This window comes from Cygnus olor, chromosome 16 (genome assembly GCF_009769625.2).
Source record: "Cygnus olor isolate bCygOlo1 chromosome 16, bCygOlo1.pri.v2, whole genome shotgun sequence".
NCBI lineage: Eukaryota > Metazoa > Chordata > Aves > Anseriformes > Anatidae > Cygnus > Cygnus olor.
Window position 1 is genome coordinate 8,789,402 of NC_049184.1, and position 23,961 is coordinate 8,813,362.

The following is a 23,961-nucleotide window of genomic DNA, read 5'->3' on the forward strand; positions in this document are numbered from 1 at the left end:
TGTGGAACATCTGTAATGTGTCTCTACTAGAAAAGACACCTAAAAACATTAAAAATCCTTAAAAATTCCAAGGATGAAAACAATGTCACCCAAACAAAAAATTTCAACAGTATTTTGTTATACACGTTAGAAAATACGTCAGACAAAACGAAGAATATTTTTCAAAGAATTCTCTTCCACTTGTATGGGGCTTTCCTGTAGGGCTTAAATTTTCCTGTCTACCCCCTTAAATTCAGCAAATGCTGCAAAAATCCTAACTGAATTCTCCACCCAGAAACTAGAGAATTTCATCAAAAGTTTTTCCTACTCTGAATTGAAAGTCTTTCCCTCCTGAGGCTAGTACATATTTGCATCTTAGGTTCTTACAGCATTAAGAAATTAACAATCCATCTGATGAGGTTTGCATCCTGCATCCCTATCTGACTTCACCTGATGGTGGGTGGATTGGCCATCTGTTCAGGGAAAGCAGTCCTGTGCTTTATTCAAGTTTCCCCTCTTTTCCCAACCTTCTTTCCCCCATTCAAGCTGTAAAAAAATATTGTTTCTACAGTCTCCTACCTGACCCATAAGTGGTTTCCACTATCCTGCACATGTGATGTAATGTAAGGAGACATGATTGATGCAGCCTGACCTGACATGTCATGACGCTGCTTGTCACATGTGGAATTCAGGAAGAAAAATAAAATAAATATGCAACCTTGACATGTTCATAATAACCAATGATTTTGTGACTCCACATTATCTCTAAGTTACTTCGGCATTTTGTACATAAATGTTTTCCCTAGTAAGAAAACAAGCTACCTGCTCTTCAGACAATGACAACAGTTGGACTATAATCCCAAAAATCTTTATGTGGGCATTTTTCCCAAGAAAAAAAATTGACAGAGCAAGGACTGAAGGCTCAAATTACAGATTCGCCACTACCTAATGTGAAGTGGGTTGCACATTTCTTCTCTCCTGTAAATTAGAGAATGAAAACAGCTTGCCATGCCTCTTGAGACCAGTAGGTACCTTCGACAACAAAGTGCTAAAAGCTGAGCCAGTGCTAATGACTAGCTCTACATTTCCTTTAAGCGGATACTGGACTCTCTTCCTTGAGGAGTGTTTATTTTAAACGGAAAGAAAAAAGAAGGGAAAGTCAAGATTATGCATAGCTTCCCTGCAGTTCTAATGTGCTGCGTATTACAAGGCAGCAGAGACCAATATTACCAATGCATATTTTATGTCTATCCTGCTTCTAAAAATTTGTGTTTATTTATAAAAAGTTATAAAGGTCCTACAGCACCTCATAGGCAGTTTTAACAGGCATTACACGCTTTTTCACAGAACTTGATCCCTTCATTTTTCACATAAAGTATTGAACTCTAAAAGGAGCCTAAAGAGATACCCTTGTTCTTTAGAAAGCATCCATAGCTACCTGCCCTGCTGCTCACTGCAGTCACTAAGAGGCTTCCAATGACTTCCGTGGAAGTTGTATCAAATCAAGAGCAAGACAGAACAATCTGGTTCTAAGTTACTCCACACTACAAGCTAGCATAGGTACAGATTCCTTAGTATGTTAATAAAATTAAAATAATTTCATTTGGCATCCTTTTCAAATAGAAACATATCCCTTAAGCAGTAGAGTTGTTAGCAAACACTTTATAATGCCTAATCTTCATATAATTCTCAAATCTTCCACAAACTACAAGACAGACAGAAGCACCCCTGAATTGTAACTGATTCTGGACAAATCCCTAGCCTGCCACCTGGCAGTTTCAGCATTCTTGCCAAGGCAATCTGGCAACTGTTCTCTTCAGGCATCCCCTTTCTCCTGTAGGGTCTCCCAGCATTGCAGGAGACAGGCTAAGCAGGTTTCCCTCAAAACCCTTCTGTTCTGGGCTCTCCTAACCTTAATCTCCCTTCCTTAATCCTTTTTAATGTTGATATGTCCATTACGACTTGCTTAAGGCATTTATGTCCCCATAGAGGCAGTTGCACTTTCTTCATAGAAATGACAGCCAGAAACAGCTTCCTTCACTTTGGATTCATGCAAGAAACTAAGAATTGCATTAGAATAATTTAGTCTGAAAGAAAAAAAGTACAGTTTGATGGAGGGTGAAGTCCTGCAACTATGAAATGACATGGTGGGAGGGTCCAGCAGCAATAGATTTCAGACTGGTGCTAGTCTGAAATGGCAGCTTTTACTTCGAGATATAAACTAGATTAATTATTGCTGAAGATTTGGTATATTGCTAGAGCTTGCTGAACAATCTGGCAGAAATGGAATCAAATGATAAGCAATTGAGAAGCTCCCTGGAAGTATAAAAATGTGAGAGCAAACTTAAGCTATATTTTAGTAAATTCATACCTCTACAACCAGCTAATATTTCAAACATGAATTACCAATGCTTGCCTCCAGTGCAGCAGTTGTTGACTTTGAAGACTGGAGGTGATACTTTTAAATACCGCAGCCCCATTGTAATAAATTGAACTGCACCAAAGTCAATCCCAGAAGGGTCTGATCCAAGGATATTTGGCTTTAAGATCAAACCAGACTGACTAAAATTTTCTGAGAGTGAGTCTAATGGCTTATCTTTACTAGACAATGTTATCATACTCAAATACACACACAAAGAACCAAGGTAGCTATCAGCTAGTGTTCACAAACAGCCAGGCGCTGCAGAGCAGGGTACGCTATGCTCAGTATTGTCAGTTGACTCATTCAGCTCTTCACAGTTGTGTTTGAACACTGTCACATTTCACACTGTACAGCAGCCTGCAAAGAACATACAATTCAGGCATTAATCATCTGTATAACGGAAGCACTTCAGATACAGACTAAGACACAGTTGGTATTTGGGATGGGCAAGCCAGATTCAGTGTTTCTTTTGCTCAGTGCTGAATTCCCCTCTGAAGAAAAACATATAAAGTAATAGTAAAACCAAGCATTAACAACCTAGAAACTTTTTGAAGATTTTCTTCAAACTAAGGACTGAATTCAAACTGTCCACAGATGCTCATTTGTTTTACTTCCCAGTTTTCTGAAATAGTGTTTTAATGATAGATTCCCCTACGTGAAACCATTTATTTTGGTCTCATTTTCACTATTAACCTTAGATTATTCTATAAAAACAGGTAGGAATGGACAAAAAAATCTTAATCATTGTGAAGTTTGATAGTACTATGTTTTATCAAGTACTTTTGTCTTGACAGAAGATCCTGCAACAAATGTTGTACATGGTGGTTATTCCACTGCCAAGTGCAAAACATAAGGCTGGAGAGCCACAACGGCAGCCAAATGGTACACCACTAACTCCAAGAACAAAATTTGCCTCTAGCTACTGTAGAAGCACAAGCTGCACCAGGATCCAACATGTAAGGGGGACTACGGCAGAGCTGGGAGCCCAACACAAGGGTGTGTGCATCAAGCTAAGCATGGCTCTGAAGGGCAGAAATCAGCCATATGCAGGAGTTCAAATCTGGATCAATGTCTCACATCTGGTGCGTTTATCTCTAGCAGACAAAGCTTTGTCTGGGGTGGGAAACACTTAAGTACCTTAACTAGTAACCAACTGCTTTCAGTTATACAGCAGCCTGAGTTTAAGCTGGAGAAGCCTGGTGCATAGCAGCATTCTAGCAACTGAAACTTACAGTAAATACTGACCAGTGTAAATCACTGCAGAATTAACACCCACTTTCCTAATATCTGCAATTTCTTTATGTCTATGAAATTCCTCTCCAGTTCTCAGTCCCACACAGCCTCCGACCCCACAAAGCCTTTGAAATAGTAACTGAATGCTATATCAAGTCACTGCCATTGGCTTATTTAATCTGGAATTTCAACTCATTAAAATTGCTTTTTCTGCCCCTGAAAATTTCTGGTATGTGTACTGTCATATGGGAGGAGGAAGTAAAAGATGCTTAGAGTAGAAAGTGTTTTTCCCCCCACCTTTTTAAGTGCCATAGCTTTCCAAAGAGAAGCTTTTATATCTTATGTAGTAACTGTTAGCAGTTTGTGACATTTCTAGACTGTCCAGGGTGTAACTAGTACATGACAGGTCAAGTCTGTCACCTTCATAAAAGCAAAGAACATCTACACTGGCACACTACACTGTGGAGTCCCTCTGAGAATTACTAATGTCATACCAAATATCATCAGCAGTATTTATCTTCTCTTCATCTCTGCTATTTGTAGGAGCTTCCAAAATTTTTTGAATTATTCTTACATGAAGGTAGCTTTCTCCTTAGTCCTGTGAAGTGAATGCCATAAACCAAAGGTTGAATCCAGGAGATTTAATTTGTCCTTGTGGCAACTGTAATTAAAATACAACTCTCTTGGGGGAATACCTGGAAAATTAAGGTTATTGTTGTCACTATTATTAATTAATTATCATCAGATACTTGCTTTTAAAAAATGATCAGTCTTTAGATTTTGATGCTCCCTATTATCCTCATTAAGTAAATGGTGAAATAAAGATGAATGAATTGCAAGCAGATGAATTAATGATTAGCCAAGAATACTTTAGATTGGATTCTGTTACCAACAGATTTTACATCAGTAGAAAACGCTTACACGCCAGGCTGTACTTTGGGTAAATTGTCACATGAAAATAGTGCTCTTCTCAGAAAACTTTTATCTATTCAGAAACAGATAAATCAGGTGGGAGGAGAGGAAGTTAAATCATTCTCATGTAGCTGGTCAAGGATTTCAAAAGGAAGCCATGCTAATTATAGGCCCATCCCAGACACATCAAATAGCATTATCCTAAATAAGAAGCGACATATAAAGCAATGGATCATTTCTGCAAGGGAGATAGGGGATATTAATTATGGGCCAAATTTAGGGTGAAGCAAAACATCAGTTCTCCAGGGAAACAGTTATGCTTCTATGATTTCCAGGCCAGTGCCAACATTTGCACAACACACGCAGCATGGGAGTTGCTCTTCCTGATGTGTTGGATGTTTTGCCAACTGTATTTACTTCTCTTTCTCCTGTCTCAACCTCAGCATGTGCCTTGTTCTGGCAGGTGCAGAAACACAGGCTCCATAGCCAGATGGGCAGCCCCTAGGAGTTCTCCCATGTCAGCAATTTGCCAGAGGTTTCTCTCATGCCCCTTGACCCCTTGCAAAGCTACCAGCTCCAGAGGAGCCCAGATCTCCAGCCTCAGACCTTGCACACCGTTTCCATTGTTCAGTTAACAGAAATAGGATCGACTCGTAGGAAAGATTCCATTTAACTATAAAAACAGAGTATTTAGAGCCACCCTAAAGGACTGAGTTCCCCTAGTCCCTAGTTTCTAATATAATTCAGAGCAGAAGTTGAATGCTACAGAAATGCTAATTAGTTACTCAAATGCATTTGTTGTGCAGTAATTCAGAGCTGCCCTTTGCTGTGTGTAATAGCAGGACATGCTATTTTAGGGGGCAATATCCTCCTTTGATAATCTCAGTGTAAGGCACCGCCACACTGCTGGTGTGATGCAGCACATTTGGATTTTCACCAGAACATGCCCGCTGCTGACAGAGGAAGCTAATGGAGGTCTTTCTTCTTTCTTTCCATGTCTTTATTACATGGAGTCCCATCTCAAATGAATCCTAAAACTTCACCTGTGCATTATATTTATTTCTGAGTCATAAGCCCTATGCCTGCTGCTGTCACCATTTACAGCCACGTAGCCCTCAGAGCCAGGTCTGTGCACACTTCAGAAGTTAAGTTGTCTCCCTCAAATATAACCACTGCTTAGGAGCTTGCTAACAAAATACTGTTCTGCATGTGCCAGACAGCATCCAAAGCCAACCCTGCTTATTATTTTATCACCTACTTATCACTTCAAAAAATCCTGAGGTAGGTTCTTAAGCAGCAAGGAAATGTAAAGGCAAATGTTACCTAGTTCTTTATGATGTAGTGTGACTACACTGCATCTTCTCTATGTGGTGTCAGCATGTGATATGGATTTATCCTCTTGGTACAAGGTCATACTCTAAAGGCACAGAGCACTGTCTGTGTTCACACTGAACTTCATGGGCCAGGGCTTCCAATGAGCCAAATATGGTGATAATCCTATGTTTAAAAATATCAGTTTTGAATATTTTTGCTGGGCAATCACAGCAGACTGCTATTTGCATGGTATTATGCATTTGATCCACTCACACAGTGATTTCCACAGGGCAATGTGTAGTTAAAGACTCATGCTTGCTGTCCCTCCATGTCACAGGGACCTTCAGAGGTGCTCAACTAAGGCCTAACTACTCCCACCCACTTCAATGGAAAACAAGATTAATATTTAGTCCTTCTAGCAGTCATATTTTGTTAGCAGTTTAGACCCTAGCTTCAACTTTCCACTCCCTTATTCACACTCCAAAATCTTGTCACAGAGCAATGGTTTGCAGAATTATAGCCTTCATTATTTATTCAAGTAGATGATTTAAAATATTTTGCTAACATGCAACAATTACTAATATTTAAAGACTAATACATGTTTTTCCCCTAATCCTCATTTTACCTTGTCTTCTTGCAAGCCATTGCACATAAGCTAGTGATTAAAGTAGGAAAAGGGAATCAGAAAATGAGTTTTTTTTATCCCTTGTTCCATTGTAAATCTCACTGGGAGCGAGACTGCCCTGAAACTGTTCTGTGAGGTTATAGTTTGACCAGAAATTTTCTGGTGGCAGCTGTGGCACTTCTCCATTAACTGCTTATTCTGCTTCCAGATCACCTTCTTCTCTGCCGATCTGGCGACAGGGTAAGCAGAAAAGTGGAAGCAGCCTTTTTTTATTCTTCTGGTCAAGTTATTTTTCAGCCAGATCAGTTCCTAGGTCAGCTTCACTGGGCAGCTACAAATACAACAGTGACATACCATGGTAGGGACAGTATATGAAGATGATACCAGCAATAATATGGAATTTAAACTAGTTTAATCCCTTTAAAGCAACAAAATGTCACACAGGCTATGATCACAGACGAACGAACTGCCTTGAGTACCCTACCCCAAATCTACGATCCAAGGGACATTAAGGAAACCAGCAGTCTTAACGGAACATCCTTATTTTAGTTGCTTTAAACCACACCTTTTATACTAGCATTAATATCTTTAAAAGAGCAGTGACGAGTAGCATTAAATCTTTGTTCCCTTTTTTCCCTCATTGTTAGTTCAATGGGCTGTTAGCTAAAACATACAAAAGAAAGGAAGACTGGCTGACTTGAGACCTGCTGAAGAGGCTTTTGCTTACACTGCCTGCGTTTCTTTGTTTATCTGTCTGTATTGTTTTGCTTCAACAGTTATAGTTAGAGCATTCATAAAAAGGATGAAATGTTTTTTTTTTTTTTTTTCCAAGACGCTGTGGCTATAACTAAGTTCTATTGAGCACACAGGAGCTCTGCAAACAAAGAGCTGAGTAAACAAAGAAAAAGCTAGACAGAAGCTAGGAACCCCTGCCCCAGCCCGAGCATAGACAAACGGCCTTGGGTGGATATTGAACATGTAAGGGTGAGCACAGCAGTGATTGCCAGAGGTGGGCTGTGAGTTCCTGTTCCCAACAGGTTTGTTTTAATGCTCATCTGTGCATGTTTACTTAGTTTGAGGGCATTTCCACACGGAAGTGGATATACAAACAAGGGGCTGTAAGAGGATAATTATTATTTTGCATTCGCACTTTACAAACATTACAGAATTAATTCTCCCAACACTCTACTGCGATAGTGAAGTGATGTAGTTTGGTCAGGATACAGAGGCACAGTGTTCAGAGATAAATCCAAAGTCTGCAAGAATTGGGGAATAAAACTGTTGTAGGTTTCCTTACTCATGTTATTGCTGCCAACATCCTCCCCCCATCAGGTATTTAAGAGTTGAAAAAGGAGATGCAAATTTTTAGCAACATTATTTTCAATGAAGTCTCATTGTTTTAGCTGGTGGACATGCAAATAGGCTGGAAAGGCTTAACTACATACTCTAATTGCCAAGCAGGCACAAAAATTCAGCCCTGACTCAGGTAAGGATGACTTACAAATGGTACTAGATACTAGCTTTTGTTTTGGACAAAACAAAATACCCTCTCTACCACCACACCCCACCCCACTCTGCAAGGCCCTTCCCCCTGAAAAATAAAGGGCAGTGTGTGTGTGTGAGTAGACTATACCCAAGCTATTAGGTTGGAAAAAAAGTGTTCTGAACATTTTATTTTGTTCCCCAAGCAGAGAGGGATGTATGCCTTTCGCAAGTGTTTAAATTTATGCCAGAGTATTTATTAACCTATCCTAATGTTGACTTATGTTTCAATATGGTGTCCAAAGTTGTCGAGCAGTATACAATTGTTATACAGAGAATGGTGCATTATTGCTGATCTCAATTTGCATCAGCGAACAATCAAAGGACTTTTATGGGAGTCATTACTACTGGCACACAGTGAGCGCAGAGTCTGAAGTTAAAGCACTGCAGCAGTGGCAGAACTACCACTTTCATTTGTCATCACAATAGAAGACATTAAAAAATATATAGGTAATGAAACTTAAGCATAACAGGTTAATAATTAAGATAGCACAGATTTCTCAATGCTGAAACAAGAACAAAAAAGCAGTACAAAGCATCTGTGCCATGACAACGTAGCAAGCAGGAATTCTGTAAAACCCAGGTTGGACAAAGGTACAAATTCAAGGGGGTGGGGATTTATTCATCTTCAGAATACTTCAATATTTTTTGCAGTTTTCACAGATGAGGTTTATAACAGGTTTATCATTTTCAGCTACCTCACCCCCATCCCATCTTTCCCTCCTCCTCTTCCAAAACAGACTTCTGCCAGAGCTGACCATAATGTGCCAAATCTGCCTGTCTCTTTAGCCTCTGAAGTTGTATGTTGAAGAGGTGAGACTGGCTTTCAGAAAAGGTTACCTAGCACTAAAGGAGGAGATGGCCCCAGAGGTAGCTTGAAGCACTTGAAATGATAGACTAACACTTCTGAATTGGCAAAAGAGCCAAGACAACAGGAGAAGAAAGTGAGGGGAATGAGAAGAAGGTTAACATGTACAGCAGCAGGAAGGGAGATACCAAGTTGAAATAGGGAGGACAGTATGAAGATTGGTACAATTTTAATAGCAGAGAGGGCCCAAAAGAAAACAGTACTATGAGGATCAACCCCAGACCTGGTCTTCCATACCTTTGCTTTTTGAGCAGTAAAGCACATTCCAAAGCCTCTAGCAAATATGGAAACCTTTTATACCCCATCCAAACGCAATGCGAAGTTGACCACACAGAATTAATTTCTCCATTATAGGAATTGAAGCTTCATTTCTGAACTTTTATTCTTTTGCATACCACCCATACATCTCCAGTAGTCTCACCACCACTGTGTTTCCTACAGTCTTTCACTTCCTGTCCTTTCCTAAGGAAGTTGTTTACCCCCTTGTTTTCCTACCAAATATGGCAACACATTGGCAAATGCATTAAAGAGCATGACAGCCTCTTTAAAGTCGTCTCTTTAGAGGGTTTTGGGAAAGACAGTTCTGTTTTGGTTTACCATCAGATACAAGTGTTTCCACCCTTCATTTCATGAATGTGCCAGCAAGGTTTTCACCTGGCAGGTGCTAGGACCCAAAGCACAGTTGGAGTCCTGGTGGCAGCTTGGCATGTGCTTCTGCACTAGCCTTCCTCTCTACTAGGTTATCTGGAACACGAGGTAGCAAGAATCCCTGCTTAGGAGAGGGGACCAGAATCTGTCTTGACAAATGTTCTGCGTTCAGTTAAATAGACAAATGTATTCTGCTGCCAGCCCCTTGCAGGAGTTTGACTTGATGCCTGTCACCAAACAGCTTCTTTTGCACTAGATGAATTACAAAACATTCATACCCTGTAATGATCAAAAAGAAAGCCCCCATGCCCACATTACTTTGGAGATACAATCCACACTCCCTTGCAAGCTAATAGCTTTTAAGCCCCCACAAAATCAAGGCAGGTCTCTGAAGGGTATAACAAATGTGAAAAACTACTGCAAGGCCAGCTTGCAGCAATGACAATCCACCTTCACAGGACAGTGCAACTGTGTACGCGTACAGTGCAAGCCTCTCCTCAGTTCTTCTCATTAGTGATTAGCCTCTTGTACAGAGCAGGAAGGGCCATATACCTCATACTGGTTTTAAAGCTTCTGCTGTTTGGATGCACTCAGCCTGCATGCAAATATGTAGCAACTCCTACCAAATTATTTCAGTGACTCTTTGTAGCAGTAAGTCCCAAGAGAAGTGTGCATTTTATATTGCATAGTTCATTTAGCTATTTTTCCATTTCATTACTTGTTTTTGTGTTATGGTCAAGCAGAAATTCATTAGAATACCTTTTACTGTGCATGATTAGAAGCTCTCATTTTGGAAGAACTGGAAAATGATGATGACATTCATCTGTAGCAAGTGCTAGCTCTTCTAAGTCTCTTCCACATTTTACCTTCTATATCCCTTCTGTTTCCACCATGTCCTTTTTCAGAGTGCAGTCCACCCAAAACCAGTATCTCAAAAACACAAATGTTGTAAAAAAACCAACAGCTTTCAATCTCAACTAGAGATTGTGCCTCTTTAGTTATGAACACTAAATACTGCAATTAAAGACTTAAAAAAAAAAGACACTAGCAATTTACATGACAAGAACCAACAAAACCTACTTTTTTTTTTTGGATTTTTATCTTGTAGTCAGTTGAAACCCAAGTCACTTCAAGATCCTCCACCTGAAGTTACTTCTGCTGATGAAGCACCCATAAAGGACTCCCCAGTTTCCTAATGAGACTTTATACCACTTTTTTTTTTTTCAATTATCTCTCCCCTTTTTCTGGGCACCCATTTTCACCCAGTTTACATAAGCCCTGTTATCCCTGATACCTTCAGCACTAACAGTTTTTGTGGAGATCTGCTTGAATTTATTACCCACAGACAGCATTACTGCTCTTAGTTTATGCCCACAGAAAATCAAACAGAAAAACACACTTAAATGCATCTTCCCTTACTTGATCCACTAGCTCAGTCATTATTGCAATGCAAACAGATTGCTCAAAGAGGCTGTTAAATCTCCATCCATTGAGATATTCAAAACTCAACTGGACAAGAACCTGAACCAACTGACCTGACTTCAAAGTTGGATCTAACTTCAAAACCAATTCCTCCTTTGAGCAGGGAGTTGTACCAGATGATCTCTAAAGTGCTTTCTAATCAAAGTTTGCTATGATTCCAGTGAGATCAATGGTTCTGAGCAGTTCTGGTAATTTAGTTGCCTAAATATTGTAGGAAATTTGAGTCCTCTGTTCTTGAAGCAGCTCAGGGAGGATATTGGTAATGCTCTCAACTCTTTATCATGGAAGTCATTCCAAGTTTGATGAACATTGCATGTCAAGTTATTCGGTATTACTCCCCACCCCTTAGGGCACCTTCACTCAGTAAATGAAGTACTTCTAAAAGGCACCAGCCACAGTGGCATGTAAACCAGAAGTCAAGCATCTAGCTAGAACACTGCTTTCCATGGCTCACTTATTCTTTGACCTCTCGAAGGAGAGATAGACAACAAATTGATTGAACCTCAACAACTCATCTCATAGGTTTCCAAAAATGGTAACAATTTTGTCATTTCTGGCTATGACTGAATTTAAGTTGGCAAGTCTGCCAACCCTCTGAGCCATCCAGTCCCTCATGCTTTTCATTTTTTTAGGATATGGTTAGATTAGCCCGTCTATTATAAATATGACATAGCACTACCCACAAGCATTAGAGAGTTTTCAGCATTTCAGCTAAAATCCCCATTTTGGAAGGATTTACAGCTTGGCTGCAAGAGTGGCGTCTGGCTGAAACGTGGCATGCAAAGTCTCGCCATAAGAACCCAGTGGTTAATAATAAATCAATTTGGCTATTTTTAAATTAGAAGGCTGAAAAATACAAATGAAGTTTACCATTTGCTGACACATCTTTGATGTCAGAAGGAATGTGAATTCCACACGCCAACTCTTCAGCTGATGTAAATCAGCATAACTACACTGGCATCAGTGGAGCTCCAGTGATTTACATGCTGCAAATCTGTCCCTGTATTTATTAATGGAATACTTGTAGTTAGCTTTTGGGTCAAATCTTTGCTGTTGATGTAACCTACTGGAATCAACAGGGAGTTGCACTTAAACATGCAGAGAAAAAAACAGGTTTCTTTCTTCCTGCTCCTGATTATTTAATTTTTAATTAAAACAATTGCAGAGACCAAGTCTAATCTTAGAGAATCCAGAGTATTTAAGGCAGCACATATCTTGCTTGACACCATAATGAGATTTACAAGGCAGCTGCAGCACATGCATCAATTGCTACTTTTTATCTCTTCAGATTGATCCATGTGGCAATCTGTGCTATTGTTAATCCATATCTACAGCACAAACCTATATTTTAGTAGTTTTGGAGAGAGGTCATGCTGAAACTTAATCTCTGCAAAATGCAGAGCCCAAATATTCAGCATTATATGCAGGACATTTTTTTTGTCCTTCCTCTTCTCCTCCACACTATTTCCTACCTTCTGCTTTGCTTGTTTTGCAAAAAGTGCTAAACATCTCTGCCTCAGCTTCTTCAAACCGTGCATGTGCAAAGTGTCAGCTACTGAAGAGAACAGCTAGTATCAAGAGAGCAAGATAAGGCACTAAAGCCAAAAGCCAGAACATCCAAGCTCAATTTACATCTGCCCCAATTTCCTCTGTCACATAGGGCAAGTTCTGTCACCTTTTGGCATTGTTTCCATCCCCTTCCCCTGCCATAAGCCAAATGGGACTAATGATATTTACTAAACTGTGTGGGGAGCTGGGATTTATGTATGACATATGCTAAACATACTATCTATTTGCATGTTTATGATTGCACATGCCATCATAAATGCAAGGTGGGACTGCCTTTGCAAATGCATCGTTTTATAAACATTTCTGAAAACCTGAATATCATCTGGGTTATTGACCAGATCATTTTAAAAGTAGTATTTTGCATTTATAGTGATACTATAAACACAAAACATTTACTAACACAACACATGCAGTGCCTATTACAGTGTATGCAGAAAGCATCGTAGCATTAATTGGTGTAATGCCCAAGATAGAAATGTTTGCATGTTTCACTCAGTGCATTTCTTCATTTGCTGAATAATTCAGCTTCTATACAGGCTTAGCTGACCTTTGCTTGATAAAGTCATATTTCTAAGCATTTGCTTGCATTTGGTATTTTTAATCAGGTTCAAGTCCACTCACTGCACATCAGAGCTGAGAATAATGATGCAGATACGTTTTAGCCAAATGATGTTCCTTATAGCAGACACTTCCCCCAAATCACTGAGTTGTTAACTAAAGTGTAAGAGAATTTATGATGCTAAATAAAACCAGGAAAAAAAAAAGATGTTTTAATAAGATGAAAATCCAAATGTTAAAATAATGAGCCATCTGTATGGGTGGCCCTCTCCTGAGAGATGCCAAGAGCTTTACCATCTGTGAAACATTTACCAGCTGTTTCCTTCCTTTTTCGTGAGAACATAAGAAATCCTTGCAGTTGGTGTTTCTAACTGACACATCCTAGTGAAGGAAACAGGTTTGTTCAACGTCAGGACCTCTCATGAAAGCTAGCCTGGCTGGAATTAACCTAATAATATCATGGTAAGTGCTGCTGTTCCCCATTTCCAAAGGGTCCTTCCAAATAAAGGTCCAGCAGGCCACAGAACACTCTGGAAAATGGAGTAGGCAGAAATCAACCTACGAGCCACAATTTGGTTTTAGGGAAATGTATATATATATATTCAATATTTGATCTGAACATGTTTACTATTTTGCTTTTTAAAAACCCTAGTCTGTTGCAGGAATTCAGGATAAATTTGTCACCCATGTGAAACTCAAAGGCACCTGCAATAAGTATAATGAAAGTACAGAATTGGGTCTTACTTCCTCTACTCTGGCCACTGTTTCACATACTTGCTATCAGCTTATCCCTGCAGCTTTTGACGCAACACGTGCCATACCTCAGTGTGAGTGAGTTACATACGGCCTTAGGTTCAGACAAACATGCTCTGAAAGGTTTTAGTTTGCAGTAGGCACAGATCAAAGGCTACAAAATAAAGACAAGTTAAATCTATGAAAGGATGTATTGGCTTGTATTTATTTGTATCCTGATGTGCTGTAGCCCTAATTGCACAGCATTTAATTATTTCCTTAGTGTTCTCTTATTGCATTAGCTGCCAATGAGAATTGAAGAGAATATAACTTAAGAAGCAGAATTAGCTCTTAAATTCCAAGTCAATGAAATTCGCCCATAGGAGTGATTAAGGGAGTTTCTATGCAATATTTGGTTTTGTTTTCAAAAGTTAATTTTTCAAGATACTTGTGCAATGAGTTGGGGGGAGTGGGGGAAATCAGCATCTGACCAAAGTTGACAGTGTATGTGGTTGCATAAAGAGCAATATTTGGTTATCATTTAAATGCCAGACTCCATGATATCCTATACTTCACAACTGTGAAAACTGTAACAACACCAGACATCAGTGGTGGCTGCTACACAATATACTAGCAGCACCTGCCTTGAATCAAGGACCATTTTCATTTGCAAGTTTCCTCACTCCTTCCTGTACTCATTTTCCCAAAAAGGGAACTTTGTCTATATCATGAAGAAATTATGTGGGTTTATCATTTCTTCGGCAGAGGGGTAGGGGGTGCATGCATCAGGTATGTACTGATGCACAAGTAGGGAGGCTGCTGAATGCAGTAGGCAGGAGTGATAATGTACCAGGACAGATTTCTGACATGGTACCTGGAAGGTAGAAGAGCGTCCCCTTCCACTTGCAAGGAACATCCCTGCAATATTTGTAGAGCAGCCTCTGGAATTAATAAACTCTGCCACTGCTGACCTCACCCAGCACAGGGCTCATGTGCTGCTGTGCACACCAGAGCAACCCCAGGACCTCTTCAACTTGTACTCATCACAAGGCATCCTCCATAATCAGCTCCACATTATCTGATGGCTGATAACCATTTTGCAAGGGCTAAGTTGTCTCCACACATGGGCTATCTATACCACAAGTGAAGTTATAAACCATACCCTTTACATCTTCAGTTGGCTAAGACCAGAATACAGACAAGACAGCATAAAGTGAGGTTACTTACCTACCTCTACAGCATGAGAGGCACTGGAAATCTGCATGACTCGATGACCTGCAAGGGCCGCTACTGGAGCTGCTCTGCATCCTTCAGCAGTGAGATGTAAGCCAGTGGATTGCACTACAGGCCACAGAATTCCTCTCCTTGAAGTCAGCATCACACTGAACCCAAGTTATTCAGCAAGAGCAAAATGTGGCTGACTTCCTGCACCTCAATTTATTCAGTAGGAAGTTAAATGTGTTTAGCTGCATTGTACATAATGCTTCTTTCATTGATAATGGAATTATATTTTTTATTCTGAAAACCACCAGTAGAAACATTTTGAAGGGACATGTACTGGAAAATAAATAACTCCCCAAAGCATAAATAAAACACCCCAAGCTGAAGTAAACTTTACCCAACTAAGTAAAACTGTAAAAAGGATAGCCTCAGGGTCTCCAAGACTGACTACAGTAGTGTATTTCATACTTCATTTGTTATGATATGTCAATCTGCAAGGTATAGAAAGGAATAGACATAAATGTATGATTCCAATTTGTCTCTGTGTCTGAAGAAACCATACTTTGCCAAGAGAATTAGGTCAGAGTTGTAGATACTTTTTATTAAACCACTTCTGGTACTATGAAGCACAGTTCCATAGCTATCAAGAACATCAAGGTATAAAACATAGCATGGATATTAAGCACAAATGAAAACAGAAGTCATCTATGTTCTCTTGGGCATACCAGCTCCCTCAGTATAGCTTCCATATTGTCAATAAAATACCTGACTTTTCTTAAAGTTTTAAGTGATAGCAAAGAATGGCACAAGATTTTTTACTTTATTTTCTCCCACTAATTTTAGAATTGGTTCTAATACTGAATGGTACCAAAGGATGTATGTTTTTTTCTTTAAGTAAGAACTACAAGGTTCAGTATGTTGCTCAGTGTTTTAGGTTTACGTGAAACTGATATAACGATGCTCTATCGCCAAAAAACTGAAGTCTCCCAAAGATAGCAAAAAGTTTGAAAAGTCCTGAAGACATTACATTAATATTTATTCCTGGAGAAACTGAAGCTTGAACTAATAAAATATTTTCAGGATGATGTATCTATGCATGCTTTAAAACCCTCAAATCATCTCAACTAGATCGAAGTCCTAATGCTGCCATAGCCCACGTGTTCCCTTGTGTTATAAAAGCCCTGGGGTATAGGATGCCATACATAATTTGGGTTGCTTGAGTGTTACCTGTTCAAAGACGCACTTTCTTCAGGGGTCAATTGATTTTAATTTATAACCTCTGGTGACCTGAGTCCATAACATCTGCACTTATGTGAATATTCTTAGTATGAACTTAAAAGGGAATCAGGAAAAAAAACAGTTAACTCTGACTGCATTACATATTGTGTTCCCCTGCTAGAATAAGATTAAGGTCATTGGCAGGGCAGACCATGTATGTGTAAAGTTTACATTGCAGATATCTTCACTGGTTTGCTGAAGGGCTCATAATTTCAGGCACTCAAATACTCTTCAACTTTGTGAGTATAGAACATATGTAATTAATCAGAAAGTTATTAGTACAAAAATGATTTTTTTGTAGGTGTACAAAATCATGCACATCTTTTAGGATTTATAGGAAAACCACAGCTGAGTCTGGTATATAAGACAAATAATAGCCAGGTTTTCAAATTAAGCAATCTTAATTTTTGTTGTTATTTTGAAATTAAGCAATCCTAATTTTTGTTGTTATTTAAAGGTGATTTTCCACAGTTATAAATTCCTTACATGGCATTTAGCACAGCTTGCATTTACATGCATTTGTTTGTATATAGTATACTGTTTTGTTCTCGGGTTCTAGTTTTAAGCAACAAGCATTGCTCTGAACAAAGCCCACCTTGAATGCTACCATTCCACATGCAAACAAGAAAAGCCTCACTTTACCTTTCAAGTACCTCCATGTCTGAGAGCAAGTGTTAAGCTCTGCTTTCCTGCTTTGAAAGCCATAGCAGTTTTAGCAGTTAGTACTTCTAAATGACACCGGTTAGTGTTCAGCGTATAAATTCTAAGTTATAAAAGTGGTTTGTAACCACAGTCTCTCGTCTGTGTTCCAGGAAATGCTTTGACTGCTGTAAGCTGTGCAGCAGGTTAGTAAGAATTTGTCAGGATGGACTCCAAGTACCACCAGGGCGACGCAGGTAAGGTTACTGGTGATTTAGTAGGCTGCACATTGCTCCTGGTTAGAAGGTGTTTGAGGCATAGATGTAAACTCAAAGAACTCAAGCACTCAGAATAGCTAAAGATCCCATTTTACTTGTTGGAAGGGTACCCGTGTTAACCAGAGCACCCTGGACAAATTCCAGCATAGGTAATTGCATTGTTTTCACAAATTCTCCCTCCATTTCCAGTTAGGAAAGATATTCATCATTTTTGTTTTTAACTCCTGTGCTGCCCCCATGATAGAGGGAAACAAAGGCAGCGGTTGACACTGATGAACCTTTTGACACAGAAGTGGAAACACAGGGTTGCTAAGTAGGTAATGGTGAATACTAACATTTTAAATGAAGACAACAGCACAGTTCACTCAAAGACAAGTGCTACCCTGCCACGAACCACCAGAACTGTTCCCAGCATAAGGCAAAGAGAAACAGAGGGTCAGCCCAAGTACTGGTGGTGCACCATTACAAAATTCCAATTGCGTTATGTGATTAGGAACATGGGCATTGCATTAAGTAACCTTAAGGAGCAAGGAAAGCTCTTGTTTTTCCTTTCTCCAGCTACAGTTAACATGGATGTGTAATTATTCAGAGAACTGCCACTAAGCAAGAGGACAGACTCAATCCCCATATTTGTGTGGTAGCCTGTGGTGAATGTGTCTATAAACCCCTTAAATCCTTGTGCATCCTCTGTAATCAGTGACATTGTAAGACAAGTCACTGACTTCCAGTGGATGCATTGAAGGCTGAGCAAACCACCACATCAACACAGACACTGCACTCCAGCCTTTCTGCCCGGCTGGGAATTCCAACCAAGTAGGTGTTTTGGGGTTGTCCTTGACCAATGGGTTTCATGTAACAAAAGCACCACTGTATAATTTACATGCTTCAATGTGCTTAAAAGACTATTATCTCTTCTGGTCCAAAGGGTCCAGACACAACACAAGATCTATAGGACAGGAGTAGTAACATGTTGCATGCAGAAGGACATTTCTTAGTATTAATTTTTATGTGTATGGCTAAACTGGAGCTTTTTGGAAAAAACCCTCTACAAGCATTTCTGACTTTCCTGACCCCATCCTGCTCTTATTGATATAATAATTATGATCTTGTGTATCTTATTTTTTTCCATTGAGAGTCTTATGCTGATTCACAGACCAGGTGCTGTGTAGGTGGGTGCTATGTGGGTTTCCCCTCTGCTCAGATGCCTGAACTACAAGAGCTAAGCATCATGTTCAGCCAGGCCTGAACACCCTTTGAGCCAAGATTAACAATCTGTGCCAAACTATGGAAGCAGCCTGGGATGAAAAACCTTTTTAAAACTTTTGTTAATATCTAGCTATATAAATAGTACAAATCTGTCCATAACAGAGTCAGGCAATCTTACAACTTATTTGTCAGAATGTCATTGAACAGTAGACATCTAGCCTTGATCTCAGAAATTTCTTATTTAACTCAACTGATTTCAACATTAAGGTATCAGAAATCCATCAGGAACAGAAAACAGGAACTATAATTTTGCACTTCCTGAAGGACTCATTTGTGAGCTACTAGTTGCTGTTTTCAAAATTCAAAGGATGTTCTACTTTTTATCTTTTGTTATTCTTCATTAATTAATCAACTCCAACAGTCTGCCAGGGTCTTCCTCCAAAAGGACACTGTCATGGCACCAGCATATTTCCCAGTGGTTATCAGTGGGAAGGCACCTACAGCTTAACTGAGCTCCATTTCTGTAATGCTTTAGGATTCCACCAAAGTAGTATGAAACTATTATTTGCTTCTGTACTGTCATTCCCCCTTACATAGAGTCTGTGATGAATAGCAATAAAAACAACATAAAATTCAAATAGGACTCAAAAGTACATTTGGTATCAGATTGCCTCTAAACCCACTGCAGCTTTTTGCAGAACTATACCCATGTTCTCCCAAGTTCTTGGGCACATCTGGAGTTTCACAGTTTTGGATCAAACCAGATGACAGCAGTCTGTCAAAAGACAGCCAGAAGCCCATCAAACAGATATGCAAAAGAATTCAATGAAAAAAACTTTTGAACCCAAAATAGAACTTGCTGTAAAGCAGAAATAGTTCCTTTTTCCAAACTTTCTTTCAGGGAAAGGACAGAAAGATAAATCTTTGTCTGAAAACAACACATTGACTGTACTGCTGACACAGTCTTTGGAAATAGAAAAGCAAGAGCCATACAACCATTTTACACTTGTGAAAGCAACATTCTCCTTGCACAAGACAAGAAAATAGGACTGAAACCACACCAGGATCTGTGATCGCCTTTGGGGGACCCAGTTCTGACCCAAAGGTTTTATGCTTTGGGTACGGAAACCCTTAATTTACTCAAGACAGTTTTGGACTAGAAATCCAGCTGAGCTTGTTCAGGAAGAGCTTCTGGCTTGTTCTGAGAGATGGTGGTTCAGACCTCTGTACTTGGCCTTAGAAATTTAATTGTACCTAAATTAAGACTGAAAACTGATCAGGTTGGATTTAAGCCTAGTGTGACTCTGGAACATAGATTTTGAGCTCTGTCCTTTGCTAGTACTTTTCCAAACTGCTTTTTTGGCAATCCTTTAATTTTTGCACCCAGTTTTCCCTGCAAATGAGCAGTGAAATTCCAAAGGACTCTATCAGGAGTTAAAATCACTCAGTATATATTTGCCAGCGCATGCAGTGTTTATTTTTAAACAGTGCCAAAAGTGTTTATAGATAGAAACAACAGGACAACCCATAATTAAATAACTGTTTCTGCTACATCTGCTATTTAGCAACTTGAAGGAAAATAATTTCCCAACAACAAATAGGAATGGTCAAGAAAGCTCTCAAGTTTGGGCCCATTATTACCATATAAAACAACATATTAGTTGCTTAGCTACCAATCATAAAAGAAGCCCAATTAAAAATGAAAGAATCTTAACTAGCTGCATGGAATATAAAAGTGAAAAGTTAAAAGCTGTCAGGTGGTTAGTGGAAAGAATACTGAAAAGTGATTGACAAACTGGGCTTGCTTTGCTTCAAATTTGGCTTTGATTCAATAAATGATTGACACACTGATGTCGTCTGAAATAGCAGATTGTGCTTTGGAGAGGCTATTTAGCAGCCCATTGATTGACAGGTTACTAAAATTGTCCCATGGACAGAGGTAACCAAACAGAGCTATATTTTGACAGGTGTTGTTTTTTTTTTTTTTTTTACCTGTATTTACTATACAGTTTATATTAAAAGCAGAAGTAGAGAAAAGCCCATAAAAGTGTCATTCAATTTCCATGGAAATGGCTTGATACCCTCATTTTGTAACATTGTTCCACAAAACTATATTTCCATTCATCCATTAAGTATCCTGCCTTTTGTGGAGGACTCTTAGAGAGCCAAACTGAATGGCCTCAGACTTTTTATTTTTAAGAAATGGAGCCATATCTATGCAAATGAAAGTGTTTGTCCATTTGCACACAAAGCACCCTCAACCAGGGAAGGCAGGAACAAGTAACATAGCTAAACAGGTTTCTTATCTGGCACCAAGTGGTGAAGCAAAGCTGAGGAGGGACAAGGTGTCATCCCAATGCTTGGTCTCACCAGCTTCCATAAGCCAAGGGTGGACTGGTATCTAAACAAGATCCATAAGCCTGGGGATTTGGAAGAACTCAACCTCCTCTGAAACAAATGTGAGGCAGCACAGAAGGATGCAAGGAATTTTGCCACTAGTGACACAGATGGTTCAAGACAGTTTGCTACCTTAGGAACAACAACAAAAAAAGCTATTCTGATCACTGATGATAATTTAAAAATTCCAAGATTTTTTTTTGTTTATTTTTAATCAAGGGAGAATCACCACCCAGCATTTTGCATGGGTAAGCATGAATGCCATATTATTCCTCTCCACTGTTAGCTTGCAAACTCTCCCAAAAGCTAGTTCTCAGAGCGTATTTTTACTCCTGCATTTTTGACACTTTTAATAGAAAGCCAGTTACTCCCAGTAAGCATTAAGTCTTTCTAGTTTCTAAATAATCTCCCTCTTCTGCTGCCCTAAAATTCCCATTTGGAAGGATGCTACCTACTTTGTCTCACAGTTTTTATTCCGGATGCTTTAGACTTCCACATAACTTTAATGTTCCTGATCTGTTCCTGCTGTAACTCTCAGTCATTTACACAGACTATTCTTTCCTTTCTATCTTCAATTTTTAAACTGCGTGCAATTCACCGATAAAACTCCACACCAGTTAACCTAAAGAAGCTTGCATGCTGGTTGCAGGCCAGCCAGTAAGTAGGAACATTCTCACCTGCAGAGCAAGCAACATAAGTTGAGCACCTCAGTGTGCAGGTTGCTCCCTCCAAGCACAGAGAGGGAAACAAAGAGGTTGTTTCATTCAGAGAAACTCTTTCACAACCTGAGCTCTCACCAGACTCCACAGCAAACACAAGAAACTCTTTCCAACAAATGCTTACCTGACAGAGAGAGCCAGGGCAGGAGCCCCATCCAAAGGCAGCAAACACCCACCAGCAGCGCCTCCCCAAGCTCAACCCTACAGTTACAGGGCCCCCTGGAAGCCCACCTAAGTAATCTCCTGCTCCCCAGCAGCTGCTGCTCGTGAGGGAGCATCTATTGGAAGCACCTGCAGAGGACCTGGTGCATCCCACCCAGAAATGCAAGCCCAGACTTCTGAGCCTAGAGTACAAATATTTTTCGCTGACATTCAGACTTTTTTTTTTTTTTTAAAGTTATTCTGTAGAAAGAAAAATGCTATTTCCCTTTTTTCCCTATCCATAGCTTTCACATAGAATTATTGCTGTTAGCTGTATGAAAACTTTGTTCTTTGTATTATTAAGGGGGTTGCTTTATTAAAATTAAATTTCAGTTATGATAATATTAAATATCTTATCCCTTTTGCTGGCTTTAGCGTTTCAGTTAAACTTTCTCTGCATTGTTTATTAAACAAATGTGCTTGGTATGTGTAAACTGTATTTGTCCATTTATCTTTCCTTGACTATAAAAGAAATCCCAGCATGGCTCAGTGGGTGACATGGTTTATTACGAGGGGCAATGTAGAGAACTACAGATTCTTAAAGTATTTAGCACATCACCTTTTCCCCAACAGTTACCATAGACAGAGCACAAGATGCTTTAGAAGGTACCAGACTCATTTTAGCCCCTAAAATATCAGATACATCAATTATTTCAATTACCAGCATAATTTTCCTCTCCAACTATAAATAATAATAAATAAGCACACCAATAAAAGAAAGAATAGGCTTACACTGCACAAACAATTCATTATGGCATAATGGAAAGCATTCATTCCAATACCATGGTGATTGGGTGCTTTATAATTAAATTATCCAGGCAGATAGGGATATTTGCATATTTTGTGATATTGACACTGCTATAGCCATTTTTAAAAGCATTTTTAGTCCCAAAGATCTGTGCCTTCTCCTCAAGGCAAGCAGTTTCTAACTCAATTCAAAGTTTCCTAGAGATGTTTACCTGGTTTTGTCCACTCTATAATGTATTTGCCACAGTTTATCTGCTGTCTTTATTTGGATGGCTGCTCAATCTTTAAAAGGAAGACAGAAATATGGCATCAAAGAACCCTCAGTATTTACTTACCTGTCTTTGTAGGTGGCCTGGCCTCTCCCATTCCCTTAGTTAAAGGAGTTAGTTAAATTACCTTACTCTTTCAAGAGTAAAGATGTTCTACTGTCCAAAAGAAACCTGCTTCTTCCTTCTTGTTGGGCCCCTTCTCAAAGGTGAACCTCACAACCCCTTAGCTCCTGGCAACTTATGAACAGGGACTTTCTAAGTGTGAATTTTGTATGGACACAGGAGTCCTTAGACCAAAGGTCCAAACGCCATCCCAGTGTGATCCTCACAGCCGTTTCCCAGGTGGGTTGCTCTAGGAAGACTGGTCTCATCAGGACAGGCAGCGCTGCCCGTCTGACATGTCTTAAAAGCAGGAAATGCATCGGGAATAGGTGCTCTGAAAGACGGTCTGTAAACGTGCTTCATGTTCCACCAGCTCTATTCAATGGGGCTCCATCTCTGTATCAGGAAATTTTCATTTCCCTCCTTCCCAATTCTAGCAGTACACAGTTGTTTGCTTTGTTTGTTTATTCACTGGGAAAATAACAAGAAAACCACAAAAAATGATGTAATCTTCAAATTTTTACTTTGCTTTCTATTGCAGTGCTACAGCAGTGCTATCTACAGCAGTGCTTATAACATTCTGTAAATCATCTATTTTGTAATTTTAACATCCATGGATTTTTTAAAAAAATATTAAAACAAAGTTTTCAACAAAAGATGTTGTTATAGGAAAATAGTTTTAGAAGAACATTGCCTTCTTCCATTGCTGCTTTCAGCGCCCCAAAATCTCAGTGTTTTTTTTTTTTCTTCAATTATATCTTTATCCAAGAGCTTTTCTGAAACTAGAGTCCATTTGCTACCTAGATCCATCTGATTGTTTTTTTTTTGTTTGTTTGTTTAATCTAAAGATGTTGGCATTTTTCTAGAACAGAAAATAAATGCACTAGTAGTCCAACATGCCTTCTGATTATGGACTTCATTCAGAATCCACTGAAGAAAATGGGAGGTTTCTGGATTGCAGTATGAACAACGTTTAGATCAAAATCTTATTCAATTAGCTGCTTTTCCTGTTTTGATTGG

At 39.3% G+C, this 23,961-nt stretch overlaps 1 long non-coding RNA gene across 1 annotated transcript in view; it reads right to left on the reverse strand.

The window, feature by feature from the left end:
* LOC121079227 overlaps positions 1 to 21,843 on the reverse strand; it is an 86,960-nt gene extending 65,117 nt beyond the window's left edge. Inside the window, exon 1 of the long non-coding RNA XR_005824945.1 lies at positions 21,747 to 21,843. This is a non-coding gene — a long non-coding RNA (uncharacterized LOC121079227). The remainder of the gene's footprint in view (positions 1 to 21,746) is intronic.
* Between the last annotated feature and the right edge of the window lie 2,118 nt (positions 21,844 to 23,961).